The sequence below is a fragment of the Eschrichtius robustus genome, chromosome 17, assembly GCF_028021215.1.
Source record: "Eschrichtius robustus isolate mEscRob2 chromosome 17, mEscRob2.pri, whole genome shotgun sequence".
NCBI classification, from domain to species: Eukaryota; Metazoa; Chordata; class Mammalia; order Artiodactyla; family Eschrichtiidae; genus Eschrichtius; species Eschrichtius robustus.
In genome coordinates, this window is record NC_090840.1 from 72,305,365 (window position 1) to 72,318,086 (window position 12,722).

Below are 12,722 nucleotides of genomic sequence, written 5' to 3' on the forward strand. Positions count from 1 at the left end.
CTTGTGAGGTGCTTTGTCAATAAAATGTGATGGAAGTGACGGTGTACCAGTTTTCAGCCTAGGTCTCGATTGTCCTTGTGTGCTTCCACCATAGGAAACTTACGGAGCTTCTAGAAGAACAAACCCAGGTTAACCTCCCTGATGATGAAAGACACACAGCCCTGTTATCTCTGCCACCTTCACTCATAGCAGGTCAACTACCAAGTATGCAAATAAGCATCTTAGACCAGCTAACCTTTAGGCATCTGGCCAGCTGACCACAGATGCATGAGTGAGTTCAGCCAAGATCAGTGGAGCCCAACCCAGATGAGCAGATTGTTTCAGCCAACTCATAGACTCGTGAACCATGACAAATGCTTACTGCTCAAAGCAGGGATTGGCAAACTATGGCCTGTGGGCCAGCCAGCTGTCTGTTTTTGTAAATAAAACTTTATTAGAATACAGTCATGTCCATTTATTTATTGTTTAGTTTCTTTTGATCTACAAAGGCAGAGTGAATAATTGCAACAGAGACTGTGTGATCTATAAAGCCTAAAATATTTGCTATGTGTCCCTTTAAGAAAATGTTTTCAGACCGCTGGTTTGAAGCCATTCAGTTTGGGAGTGCTTTGTTACACAGCGATAACAACTGATACATAGGTGCTGTGACAAAGGGACTGGTGGGAACACGAAGGAAGAATTATTAGTTGTCCATTGACTATGAGTTGGAGTGGCTGGGAGAAGCTCTGTAGAGGAAGTGATGATACACGTGTCCTGAGTTTAGTGTAACCTTGGACTTAGAGGGAAACGATGAGGAAATCAAGGGTCAGAATGATTGTGACCAGGCCAGTCACGTGGCAGGTCTCCTGGTTCCTGTTCAGGGACTTTTCCCCTTGTTCAAGTAGGCAGTTTAACATTTTGGGTAAGAGGAAGCGCCACGGGACCAGACAGAGCTGGTCTAGCTCTTCCATTTCTGAGATGTGTGATCTTGGGCACCGTAATTTCTCAGTAACTTAGTTTCCTTATCCATAAAATGGGGAAAATAATACTAATCTCATAGAGTTGTTGTGAAATTAAATGAGTTGATGGGCACAGGTATATCACTTTATGACTACAAAGAAAGCTGCAGAGATAAAGACAGCTTAGAAGTCCTTGTCATGAGACTTTCCCTTTTAACCAGGGAGAGAGATTTCAGCTAAAGGTAAGTTGCTCTAGTGCTGGAATTTCTGGTGGGATGGTTGGTTTGGAACCCATGAAACCTATACCACTTGGGACTACCTGGGGACTCCCACCACCAACAGCTTCTTGGGGCCCCCATTCTGGGCTGTCCACTCTGTTTCACAGCCCACTACAAACGGTGGAAGAGCCTGTGGGCTCAGGAGATTCAGTCACTTTGTACTTATCGTTAAGTTCCTGTTTCTCTGGGCAGGGACTGAGCCAATTCACATGCCTGTTTAGAGGATGAGGGCAAACAAAGGGTGTTGAGCCGAATTCCAGACAGAGCTCCTTTGAGCATCCGCTGTATGTCAGGCCCTGTGCTGGGCTCCGGGGATCGGGAGGCGTCAGAGAGGGTCTTCCTAGAACTCAGAGTTCACTGTGGGAGGTGGACCAGAAAGCAGATGTCTCTAACACAAGGTACTAAATGTCGAGGCAGAGGGGAACCTGGGGCTCCCAGTGGGGGCACAGCTTAGCTTGGGGCTCAGGAAATGACATTCAGGGTCAGCCTGAGCTGAGTCTTCCAGCAAAAGTAGAAGCTTGCTGGAGAGGGACTGAGGGAGAGCGGCGTCCCAGGCAGAGGAAACAGCAGGAGCAAAGGTAGAGTGATGGAACAGCACAGCCTGTGCAAGACATGACAGGGGCCTGGTGTTGCCTGGCATGGAGTCTGAGTAAAGGAAGATAAGGTGAGGGAGGCCAGCAGAGTAAGCAGGACTTACATCTCATAGTCACCGAGAAGACTGAGGCACCTGCCTGGAAGAAGGGTGACAGGGTAAGTATGCAGTGTAAGGGATGGCAGGGACCCTGTCCATGGGCCACCATAACGGGTGATGGTTTCTATTTTCTTGGCCCCCAGGACGGGCAGGGAGTAAGGAAGTTTCCAGCATCATCTGGGGCCCATTCAGCTCTGAAGCCCACTGTGGTTTCACCATCGGGTTACATTCTATTTCTTACTAAACCTAAGAGGAGATTGTATCATGTTGCTTCATAACGTAGGGGGACATGGAAGGGGCTGATAAACTGTGTTGAGTGTGTGAGTTGAGGATGGGGGAAACAAAGAGGAGGTGGAGACACCCCATCTTGTGCCGTGTGGTTCCAAGAGGTGACAGTCAGGGTCTAGGGACAAGGCCAGTCTTCAGTGCTCAGAGGAGATGTTTGGTAAGCATTTGGAAATCCTTTCTGTTCTTCCAGATGAATGAAGAAGTGAATCCAAACCTGGAAGTGGCAATTAAAAAAAAAAGTCCCATCATCACTTTGGGAGCTGAGATGTCCAAGTGTCACAAAAGAGAATTTCTCAATGAGGAACTGGCCAGCAAGGCAGAAAAATACCCTTTAAAAATACTTCCTGCTAGAAGTCAAATGGTAGGCAAACAAGAGTTGCACCATCAGTGCAGTGTTCTTCTGGGGTCATTTTCTGAGTTTTGAGTAGGTTGGTTTCTACAAATCCAGCATTTTGCTTCCCCATCACCAACTCCCCCAAACTCTAGCCACAGAGTTGGAACTTCCAGCTGATCAGCTTGGGCTGGCATTGATGGGGTAACTGATGATCGGTCAGTAGGCAGTGAGGAGGGAGGCAAGCGCTTCCCTGATTATTTTAGAGTCAGAGTGACCCAGGGCATTGGAAGGCCTGAGCTCTATTCCTCTGCCCTCACCCTGGCTTGTGGGGACCATCTCAAATCAGCGAAGAGCAATTCCACTTTGTACCTAGTAACCTTGGGTTGGAGACCACCGATATGCAGAACTCATAATCTCCCACTCACGTGGAGACTGTAGGAAGAGTTCCACTACCCCTCCACTATCCCACTATAGGTCACTATTCCTTAACCTCCCATCACCTGGCAGGCCCTGTGCTAGGCTCAGGGATGGAGAACTTGGTGGTTGAAGGCATGGTCCGCTGAGTTAGGCTCATTGGGGCTGGAGCCCTGGCTCTGCCCCTCACTAGTTGAGTCACTTTGGGAAAGCTATGAACCTTTTTTAGCCTCAGTTTCCATATCTGAAAAAATAGGGACGGGCAAACTTACCCCATAGGGAGTAAATGATACGATGAATGCAAAGGGCTTAAGACACGCTTGGCACATAGTAAGAACTCAGTCGGAGTGTGTATGTGTGTGTGTGTGTGATTTAAGCACCTTCAGTTGGTGCTTGTGCTGAGTAATGAGGACAGAGCAGCTTGTGGAGGACCCTGGGAGCTGGGGCTGCAGGATGCCTGTAAGCGTTTATTCAGGTCTAGTCTGTGCTGGGCTCTGAACCAAGCAGCGGGAAAACTCTGAATGGTTATTAGACAGCCACCTCTGCTGGTTCTTCTCCGCAGTTCACCAGATCCACTCCCTGCCCTGCTCTGTGCCCTGGAGGCCGACCCTGCCGACTGCGCCCCCCAGCTCCCTAGCCACCTGTCTTCCAGAGGGCCCTGGCAGGAGCCCAGAGGGCAGAAGGAGAGAGACGTTAGCATCTTTCATGGCAGCTGTGCTTCTCCACCATGGTGGTTCCCATCACTCTCTTTGAAGCCTCCAGTACCACGATCACCTCCCTCTACTCCTTCGGGGGGTGTCGTGGCTTCACACTGCTGCTGGCCCCGGGAGCCTCAGCTCCAGCCCACATCTGTAAATGGCCCCTCCATTGAATGCTCTCCATCTGCACCATCTGGGGTAAACTCTGTTTTCTGCTGGCACACTTATGGGTACACCGAATGTTCCTGTTATTATGGATGCTCTTTTAGTCTGGAGTTTCCTTTTCTTAGGATGAACTCCCAGCCCCCCACCTTGATTTCATCTCTTGGGCATAAGCGAAGCAGCAAATCAGCAGGCTAGAGACTCGTTGAGGTTTGCCTCACCTCGGAAGATTCTCGGTTTGGCTTTTAGTTTTCTTGCCTGCTCTGGGGTGGGGGTCAGCTCTGGGTGGTTTCGGGGTGCTCTCCACTTTGAGGAGGAGAAGGGGGAAGATCAGCAACTGCACCCAGCTGTGCCCTGCCAGGGGCACCCGCCGGCAGCTGACAGCAGCTCACAGTTCCTTCTTCAGAGCTGCTCTGCGCCCCTCCCTCCCCTCCCCACATTACTCAGCCCCTGCTTTCTGCCTTCCCGCTCCCTCTGCCCACGATGCCCAAAGGAACCTAATAGTTCATTCTCTTACGCAATAGATCTGCATAGAACACCTACTGTATGCCTGGTCCTGGTCTAAGCAATGAAGATACAGCACCAATAAGACAAGCAATGCCCCTGCCCTCATGGAGCTTATGTTCTAGTGGGAAGAGATAGATAGTAAACAGAGATGTACGATCCTAATTTGTCAGGTGATGTTTAGATAAAAAGTAAGGTGGGATGAGGAGGTTAGGAAAATTATGGGAGCTCTTTTATAAAGGTGGTCATGGAAGGGGTCACTGAGAAGGAGAGGGAGGGGTCTCTGCAGATGTACCGGGGAGAGTGCACCAGGCAGAGGGGACAGTAGGGATGAATGTCTGGAGGAGGGAACATGCTTCCCGGTGTATTCCAGGAAGAGGGCTGGAGGGGAGTGCAGTGAATGAGGAGGGGCGAGGGGGAGGTGAGGTCAGAGAGGCGTGGGAACAGATCCTGTAAGGCCTCAAAGGCCGCAGGGGTGCCTGTGGGTTTTGCACTGGGTGAAGTGGGAAGCCTGGGGAGGAACAGGGAAGGGATGGAGATTGAAGGAGGCCTCTGGCTGTTGAGTGGAGAACACAGGAGGCAGAGTGGAAGCAGGGAACCAGAAAGGGACCATCGCAGTGACAATAAAACCCACCGCTACCGCCACCACCACTGTATCCACCGGAACCCGGTCCAGTTTATGAAATCTGCCCAAGGTCCTTGCGAGGTGCTGATGCTATTGTTCTCACAATCAACATCGTTATCACCCCACCTGCTGTGTGAGCTTATGGAAATTATTTTTTCTATCTGACATTCAGTTTCCTCATCCCTAAAATGCAGATAATAATATCTACCTTTCAGGGTTGCTGTGAGGATTTATATCACTCGCGTACCGTATCCTCATAGAAAGTGATGTGATAACTGTTCTTCCTATAACCTATAACTGAGGCAGTAACTTGTCTCCTACCCCCTTCATCCTCTATGGGTGTGGAGGTCATCTGACTTGGAGCCTGGTTCCTGGTGGGTGTATAGGGACTGTTGTCATTGGAATGATAAGATGTCGAGCCTTTCTCATCTGAAACCAGGCTGTGATTGACAAGTGTCCATCAAGGTGTAGATGGCAAACCCTGGAGTTGTTCAGAGCAGCCAGGAGAGCTGGTGGATTGGGCTGGCCAGAGAAGCTTCCTCAGAGAATGTGGGACTGGAGACATGAATTGGAGGGATATCACAGGGGAATTATTGGGTTGGCCAAAAAGTTCGTTCAGGTTTTTCTGTAAGATGTTATGGAAAACCCCGAACGAACTTTCTGGCCAGCCCCAATATTTTGTGGCTCTAAGAAATTAAAGTCTGTTAAATCCACGTATTAGAGTTACCATCCCACGCCTATGGGGCGGCTGGCTCCAGGTCAGGCGTGGCTCCCTGCAGCAGGGGCTTGGAGTCAGGAAACCCTGCCTCTGGATCCTCTCTGTGCCGCTTACCAGGTTCTCATTAGCCTCTCTGAATATTTTTAAAAACAAGGATAACGACACCTAGCACATGAGCTTCATAGGAAGGTAACATAAGTGAGATGTTGATGGCAAACATTCTTCAAAGGCTGCGTGGCAGTGGACAAAAGTGAATCACAGTTATTCTTTCCATTGTCTACGGCCAAGCACACTTGCACTGCTGTGACGAAATGGCCCGCCCAATAGAACACCGTTTGATTTTGGACCGTTCTCCCGAGCAGCTGTCCTCTGCTCTCCTAGAACACATGCCCACTCCTGCCATCCTCACGTCTCTCTAAAGACTCACTTCCTCCCCAGGAGCCTGCGCAGTCAGGGAAAGGGTACCCATTTTTTTCTGTGTCACTGAAGGGAGGTTGCTTCTTCCCCTTACCTCTCCCTTGCCATGTGACCTGGGGGAAACGACTTTCTCTTTCTGGGCCCTGTTTCCTTGTCCGCAAAATAAAGATTTTGCTCTGGATGACCTCTCAGGTACCCCTTAGCTCTGAGTCTGTGAGTCTACGTATTTCCAAGAAAAAAAAAGAAAGAAACAAAACTAAGCAAAAAATTGACATTACCACTTTAAGACGAGAATAATCAAGACTACATTTACTTGCCAGAAGCCAGACACTGTTCATTTCATTGCTCATTTAATCCTCACAAGGATTCTAAAAGGTCTGTGTTGTTCTACTTCCCAGGCACAGAGAGGTTAGGTTTCTTGCCTCAGATCACACAGCATGCACGCGGTGTGACTGAGCTATATCCTCAGCCATTGTCCTCCACAGGTCACGCTAGTAACCCAGAGCCTTGGACCACTTCCATTCTCTCCTCCATTGTTTCAGAGTCAACATGAAACACCATCAAGAGCTGGTTGTATCTTTCTTACACCCCATCTAGCCTGTAACTCTATTTACCTAATATTGTCACATTAGTTACACTTAACCGTTTCCCAGAAATTTGGGGCTGGGCTGGAAGACTACCCTGAGATGTTTAATACCTGGGTCTTCATGTTGTTAGATGATATGTGAGTCCTACATTCTAAATAATTGTAATTATAGCTGATATTTATTGAGCACTTACTGAATATGGGATCCATTCCAAGAACTGTACCTATGTTAACACTTTTAATTCTCACATCCCCCCTCTGATGAGGTGGTCCTCTTATCATCCACATTTTGCAGATGAGGAAATGAAAGCACAGAGCATGGGTAGTGTGCTTCCATCACACAGAGAGTGCGAGGCATAAGCTCAGACTGTCTGGCTGCAGACACCAGTCTCTCACCCACTTCACTTTACTGTCTTTCTCAAGATAGCCTCCTCTGGAAAGGAATTCTATGGAATGTTTTTAGAAATTCTATCATAAAAAGGTCCCATGGCCAAATAAGTTTCTAAAAGTAGGGTTAAATAAAATGAAATGAGTTGCTTTACTTTTGGATTCTTCAGAGTCTTGCATAACCAAATGATGATCAGGCTCTTTAAAAGCAGGACAGAGCAGGTGCACTGGTTAAGCTCATTTGATCATGAGGACCCTTTACTTCTGGTGGATCAGCTCAAGACATATTTTGTGAAAATCAATTCTAAAGGAATTGCAGGGGAAAGGTTTTGGGGGAGGAGTCAAGTTCCAGATTCTCACTAGCCCTCCCCCATTCTAGTTCTTCCTCAAATATCCCACCATCACTTCGCCACCAACTCCACTGACCCTGCAGTGCACCTAGCATGTGTCCAGGAAAAAACAAACGTATGTATTGAATCTCTGAAAATTCAAGTTCACTTTCAGTGCACCACACTGGCAACTTGCCACTTACAGAATCCTTTTTTAAAAGTAAATAATTTCTGACTTACTTCACTCTGTATGAGTCTCTAGGTCCATCCACATCTCTACAAATGACCCAATTTCATTCCTTTCTATGGCTAATATTCCATTGTATATATGTACCACATCTTCTTTATCCATTCGTCTGTTGATGGGCATTTAGGTTGCTTCCATGACCTAGCTATTGTAAATAGCGCTGCAAATAACATTGGGGTGCATGTGTTAACGCATATATGTGGAATCTAGAAAAACGGTGCAGATGAACCGGTTTGCAAGGCAGAAATAGAGACACAGATGTAGAGAACAAATGTATGGACACCAAGGGGGGAAAATGGGGGGTGGTGGGGTGGGATGATTTGGGAGATTGGGATTGACATATATATATATAAAATAGATAACTAATAAGAAACCTGCTGTACAGCACAGGGGACTCCGCTGTACAGTAGAAACTAACACAACATTGTAAAACAACTATACCCCAATTAAAAAAAAACCCTTAAAAAAATAAAAATAAAAGTAAATAATTTCTGGTAGAGCAGATCATTACTCCTAAGTGATTTACAGTCTTGGTAAATCTGGATTTTCATGGCATAGGTTTTTTAAAGAGAGGCACTTTTGGATTTTCTTGTGTGGATGGGAGGGAAAAGTTGGATGGGCAGGGAAGGGCAGCACAGGGCGTGGAAAACAAAGGAGTAGAAACTGTGGTTTTCCCCCAAAGTTGCACAAAGTAATAATATGACTTCTGCTTTTCATCTACTCTGGGTGGCAACTGGGGAATCCAGCAGCTTGCTTGAGAGGACAGAGTCGATTAAGTTGGAGGGCAGTCTAATTGTTAAATCTTAGGAAGTCTTGGTTGTCTAACCTGTTGCCCTTTCTTGCTCAAAGCATCTGCTGACTTTCCTCCTCATGCTTCAACTCTGGGATACGAGATTTTCTCCTCGTGTTGTCTCATTTTGTCAATTTCCAATTCCATTCTGTAAATGGTTGTCAAGCACCTACGTGGGCTTGCTATGAGCCAGGCATATGGGTTTAGTGCCCATTAATCCACGCATGAATTCCAGGCCCTGGAGATAAGACAGTTGACTAAACAAGGTCTCTGCTTTGGAGGAAAACTCATTTAGTAGACAAACAAGCCAGATACACAGCAGATCATAACTTTTGGCAGAATGTAAGGGCCACCAGAGTTGGACAAACACAAAGGTATGAGAGATTGTACCTAGGTGGTATGGTAAGGGCATTCTGGAAAATCTTCTTGGTAGCGGTGGCAATGGAGTTGACCTTTGAAAGATGAGTAGAGTGTATCTACACAGAGAAGGTAGAGGGGAAGACCTTCTCAGGGAGGGAACAGTCTGAGCCTGGAGAAGGACTTAAGAAAGTCCAGAGAGGGTGTTAATTAGTTTGCCAGCAGTAAAGTGCGCTAGGTTTATGTTCCTTTGCTGTTTCTGTGACAACCAGTGACGCCTCATATGTTAGATGCCCCCCACATTGGGGGCAACAATTGAAAGCTTTCCAGGTAAGACAGTTTCTAAAGAGCCCAGATAACTTATTTAACCTCTTGGTACCTCGATGTTTTCATCAGCAGATGGGGATAAAGTCCTTATCTCATGAGGTTAAGATGAAGATTAAGAGTGAATGATGCATGTAAAGCTTTAGAACTATTTATTGAGCACCTAATAAATGCTCAATAAATATTAATTATTATTCTTATTGTTGTTGTTATTGAATGCTTAAAGATTTCAATAAATAAGCTTGAACATACCATGAGATCTCTAGGGTTAGGTATACTTAATTACTTCTGCATCTTGGGCATTTACCAGTTTCTGAGTTGGTAGTTTTCAGTAAATGTCTTTCAGATGACTTGAATGGTTGAATGAGTAAACATGAGGAAAATATCCCTTCTCTCTAGGATGCAGGTGCCTTTTATCCTTGAGGCTCCAGACACCAGACCCCAGCCTGGGTGGGAAGACCCCCCCCCCACCCCCCGCCCCGCCAATTTCCTCACCCTCCCACACACACTACCCGACCAGCCCTTTATCTTCATGTGCATCTTCTGTGAGTTACTCTCGGGTAAAGAAGAACATTTGACCCCGGTTTAGAAAGATTGCCTTACACAATCTCCCAGTTCCCTAGATGGGGCTTGCTGAGCTGACAGAATGTACAGAGAAGAGCTAACTATTTTTAGGATGAACTAGAAAGATTAGAACTTTGCTCTCTCCTCAAATATCAAACCTGCAATCTGTAGGCATCCAAACAGGAATTACTGGGGAATTGGATGTAGGGAGTTATTCATTGTGCTCCTATTGCCTAAAATACCCACATAAAAATAACAATAGACCATTGATGTTGGAGTGACTACTATACACCAGGCACTGGCTAAGTGCTTTACATGCACTATATTGTTTCATTCGTACAGCAACCTCATGAGATTGGTTTCAATCTCCCTATTTTGCAGATAGGAAAACTGAGGCATAGAGAATTAACTGTCTTGACCAAAGCCACAGAAAGAGGGTTAGTGAAGCTGGAATTCCATCCCCGGTCTGTCTGGCTTCAAGACCCATGCTTTCCATGAGGATTCAAACGACAGTGACACAAATCAAAACAAGGAGGAGAAAACAAACTCAGCCTCCTGGCTGAAGAATGAAATCATGGATTGGTTGAGTGCATAATTTTGCTGGGTAGAACCGCAGATGTGCAGAAGAGAAAGTCAGGGGTTCTGTCTCTGGGGAGCTCACATCCTAATAAGGGCTATGTAAGGACTTTTTCTTGTTTCTCATCTGCCCAGCTCTCTCATTCTCCTTTTGGGATCTCCCTTTCCCTCATTGCATGCCACACTGGGGGGCTTGCTCATCAGGGTTCCTGCACTCCTCTGGCCAAGGGGTAGGCGTTTGCCTCAAACTGGAAAATCAGACTATGGGAAAGCAAATTATGACTCAAGAACTTCAAATGGCTGGAGCTGAGTGATCCAGCTAGCAACATCCTGAAGATACCTGCATATTAGTTTCCACCATCTGGCTATTCAGCTTTTCCCTCTTTTCCTGAGAGCTTCCCTGTGGCAGATAATATAGGCTGGTTCACTCAGCACACATCCCAACTCCAGTCAAACTATGCTTTCTCTATTCCAGAAGGTGGAAATCTCAAAGCTCACTTTCCCAGGCTCCCTCGCAGTTTGGGATGGCTGTGTGGCTTGCCAATGAGATGCAAGTGTACATCTGCTGGGGATGTCTCTCCCCTTTCTCTTTCTTCCTACTGGGATATAGGAAAAACAGGATGGTTGGAGCTGTAGCAGATAAGTTATGAGCATGAGGAAAAAGTGAAGAGACATCAGCCCTGCTTAGTGACGTCAGGCAACACCTCCCCTTTGGATCTCTTGCTGAGAACCCCTTACTGTTTTAAACCACTATGTTTAGGGGTTTTGTTACTTGTAGCCAAATGTACCTCTTAACAGATATGGAATCTGCATTTTTTGCATTTTTTTAATAGGGAGGGTGCTTGAGGTAGGCAGAATTTCTTTACACAACCAAAAATACCCTAATTGATACAGGGAAGGGAGGAAAGTACAAAGCAAACCACAACATCAGCCAGAACGCAATATGCTCTCCTGGAGGGAAGAGCTGTCACAATACCAATTCATATTGACATAGTCTGTGATATTTTTCTAAGAGTCTTCCCACACATTGTTTCCTTTGACCTTCTCAGCCACCCTGTAAAGTACAAATTATTATTATACCTGTCTTAAAAATCTCAGAGTTTGAGTACTATGGAAGTGAAGAAAGGGAAGTGATTAATTCTAGCTGGAGAAATTGGCAGCCTCAGGAAGAGGCTGGCCTTGAGCTGGGGTTTGAAGGATGAGTAGACTTTTAATAAATGGAGGAAGCAGTAGGAAGGGCATTCCTGGCCAAAGTGGGAACCACAAAGCTTAGAGGCACGAGAGGCCTGGGTGAGTCTGGCAAACATGGCTGGTGCTCAGGGGAACTTGAGAAGCATGTAGAGGAGGTAGGCTTGGAAAAGCTAGCACGGGCCAGATCATAAAGCTCCGTTGTGTTGGCAGCCTCTTTGGGTTGCAGAGGCATTCAAATAACTTCAACTAACGGGGTAATTGTGAGGATACATATAGGAATAAAGGAGCTTCCAGAGTTCAGGCCAAACTTCTCGGGGAATCAGGAATCTACCACAACCAGCATCACAGAATGAACACAATCCTCAGGACAACCAGGCCTCACAGAGGATGGAAGGTAGTTGGATACCATAAAATTGCTCAGGACAGAACCCACTTCTTGTAACTGAGTTATCTTCCACTTAGTAGCAAAAATTCACTGGGTTCCTACTCTAGAGCTTTGACATTAACATGAAACTTTTTTGTGTCCAATTCTCTGTGTGTATCTTCTCTTTAAATTCTTGAGTGTATATTAGTTAGGATGGGATAGTCTCTGCTGTGCTAACAGATAAACCCTCGAAATCTTGTGGCTTTATACAATTATGCAAGCATCTCCTGGAACAGATGGTCACCAAAGTCTCTCATGGAGGAGAAGAGAGTGACAAAGGAGGGGCACTAGTTCTTAACATCCTTGCTTCTTATCTTTACAATACGTTGATCAGAAGTGGTTACATGGTCTCATCTAACTGCAAGGGATGCTGGGAAAGGCAGGGAGCAGAGGGTCCTTGACAAGCATGAACTTTCCCGACATGAAACTGGGATGGGTTTGGTTGCTCATCTTCATCTCTATTAGTAAAGCACTCATGCCAGGGAGTCTTAGTCTCTTTGGGCTGCTATAACAAAAATATCATAGACTGGGTGGCTTAAACAGTAAGCTTTTATTTCCCACAGTTCTGGAGGCTGGAAGTCCAAGATGGAGGTGCCAGCAGATTGGATGTCTGGTGAAGGGGTGTCTGATTCCTAGCCATTTTCTGGCTGTGTCTTTGAATAGCAGAGAGAGCAAGAGAGTAAAGCCCTCACCTCCAAGTACCATCACACTGCGGGTTAGGGGGTTAGTTCTAGAGTGTGTGCTTCAGGCAGTGCTTGATCCAGCAGTTAGCTGAAAGATGCCCCTGAAGACCTCTCTCTATTTCTTCACTCTGCCTACTATGGTATCAATTTCCTTTAATGCTGACTCTCTTTCTGGTTGCAATATGGCTTCCAGCACT